Source organism: Epinephelus lanceolatus, chromosome 7 (genome assembly GCF_041903045.1).
Source record: "Epinephelus lanceolatus isolate andai-2023 chromosome 7, ASM4190304v1, whole genome shotgun sequence".
NCBI classification, from domain to species: domain Eukaryota; kingdom Metazoa; phylum Chordata; class Actinopteri; order Perciformes; family Serranidae; genus Epinephelus; species Epinephelus lanceolatus.
This window is the reverse complement of record NC_135740.1, coordinates 21,280,102-21,282,873: the sequence shown is the minus strand read 5'-3', so window position 1 is coordinate 21,282,873 and position 2,772 is coordinate 21,280,102.

The window sequence follows — 2,772 nt, the reverse complement described above, 5'->3', positions numbered from 1 at the left end:
CCGGATCGTGGTCCACCTATGAGTGACCTCTGATGTAGATGTAAAGATTGTTCAACATTCTGAGAAACAAGTGGATCACTGTAATCCAACATCCAACAGAGAGTAGTGGAAGGTATTTATAGGCTAGAAATATTTGCATGACTCTGTAACTCTTATAGTTCAGTGGGGAAAATTTATGCCTTCTAACCAAAAGCTTGATGGTTCGAGTCCAGCTACCGGTAAAGAAGTGCCTCAGACATTTCCAAAAATTTCACTCATGTTGAACACCACTGACTTTCAAACTCTACCTAAACCACCAAAACCCACAAAACACCAGCGCTCGTTGGAAATAACAAGAAAGTGTGTATTCAATAATAAATCTTTCCCAACAACCCTTCATTTCTATCTCCCTCAGAATTCTTCACCTCATCAATACATTGCTGACCCTCAAATTACTGTCTCCATTTGTAAAAACACAACTATTAAACTGTGAAGTGCCCTTATCAACAGCAGAAGCCTTGGCATGGAAAATCAGCGACGGCAAGGACATTCCCTCCAGCCTGGACCATGACAACTCCACTAAGGTGCTGTGATCAGAGTTCAGTAGATCAGCAAAGTTACACACTCATAAAATACAGCGTGTGGTCACACCAACAGACTGAGCCACCCGAAGATAACTTGTTTCATCTCTGAAATGAATGTCAAGATTCAAGATATTAACAATGAGAGTAAATCATACAGTGATACAACAAATGAAGGGAAGTCAAAGTTTACAGCTGAACCAACGTATATAAAAAAAACAAGACATGAATCCTGGAGAAAATCGAGGCTTAGAAGAGGTTGGACATTCAAAAATTGCAAACTCTTGTGCCAATTTCACAGCAAATCTGGATTGTTCAGATGTGACCAAGAGGATTCAGTTGTTAACTGACAGTTGGGAAGAAACGACAAACTGCTGTGACAAAACAGAAATGTACAATCGCTTGATGGCACTGCTTCCATCTAAGGGAGAGCAAGATGGTAATGATGCTGTGTGTTCTGATACAGTACGGCAATGGCATATCAAAGATTTCAAGAGAAGAGAACCTGAAAGAGACAAACAATTTGCATATGCCATGGTCCTCTTGAAGGACAACAGCAGAAAGGATTTTGCGGCAGTTCATCCAGAATTTCAGAACCAGAAGAAAGAGTCTGGTGCCCTGCGCACCAAAGCAGACCAAAGCAGACCGACCATCAGAGCAGCAACACACAGTGAAGAGATTGTAATCAAGCAACTGGATGATTATCTACAGCACAATGGGACCATGGTGAAACACATTTTGATTTATACACTTAATAGCCCGTGTTTAAAAAGGGGAGACCAAATTGTCCCTTGTATGTTTCAGCTTTTACACAAAGCCCATGAATGGCGTCAGCATTATGACGTTTGTACTGATGTGGCATTTACAAAGTTTTGGGGACTAAGTGGTCCAAATTATTTTAAATATCTCAACTATTCTACCATCTCATGTCCCGACAGTCCTTTTTATTCACATATTGTGAAATGCGAGGACGTCCCTTTCAAACCGGATCCTAAGAATCTGAGGGACATTTTCAACAAGAGTGATATCAGCAACACTCTGTCACATGTTAAAGACACGGATAAGAACACACTCCGCAGGGGCATTACATCTGCTCGAAAAAAACTTGTGAACCTGGCAGAAACTTCATTTGGTCTGCGTGGCGATCATTTGGACCGGGGAAAGCAGACGATTGATTCTTTGACTTTTCTGCCAGCAGTACAGCACAAAGTTTGTGAAAAATTAAAGGAGCAGTGGAAAGAAATGGTCGACAAGAGTTCGATGACACCCATCAGAGAATACATCACTGAAGAATTCAACTGTGCTGTAGTTCATCATTTCAGAGAACAATTAAAGTCATTTCTGGGGAACAGCAGCCCACTGCAGCTTCACCGCATTCCTCGCAGGTCACCAAACAGCCTGTAAAGAGACTGGGGAGGTGGTATAGAGCCCAACTGAATGACAAGTGTGATGGAGATGTTTAACCACGCAGAGAGGCAGCTACGAGCCCTGGAGAAGAGTGGCCTTTCAGGGAAGTGCAAGACCTGCGACTACCATCATGGAGTCTTTCCCAGACCTTGGTGGACACTGCTGGTACCTGAGGCTCTCTTGTCATCAGCAGAGACTGTCCATCCATCCATCCATCCATCCATCCATCCATCCATCCATCCATTTTCTCCACAGTGGACGTGACGGCCCGGTTCAGGAGTTCCTCAAAGTGCTCCTTCCACCGCTGGACGATGTCCCCAATTGGGGTCAGCAGTTCTCCTTCTCTGCTGAGCACAGCCTGAGACAATCCCTGCCTTCCCTTCCTGAGGCGTCTAACAGTGTGCCAAAACTGTCTTGAGGCCAACCAAAAGTCCTTCTCCATAGCCTCTTCGAACTCCTCCTACACCTGGGTTTTTGCTTCAGTGACCGCCACAGCTGCAGCCCCTCTGGCCATCCGGTACCTGTCTGCTGCTTCAGGAGACCCCTGGGCCAGCCAGACACCGAAAGGTCTCCCTCTTCAGCCTGACGGCTCCCTCACCGCTGATGTCCACCAGCGGGTTCTAAGGTTGCCGCCACGACAGGCACCAACAAGCTTCTGACCGCAGTTCCTAGCAGCCGCCTCCACAATGGAGGCTTTGAACACAGACCAGTCGGATTCCATGTCCCCAACCTCCCCCGGCATGCACGAGAAATTCTTCCGGAGGTGGGAGTTGAAGACCTCACGGACAGGGGCCTCAGCCAGACG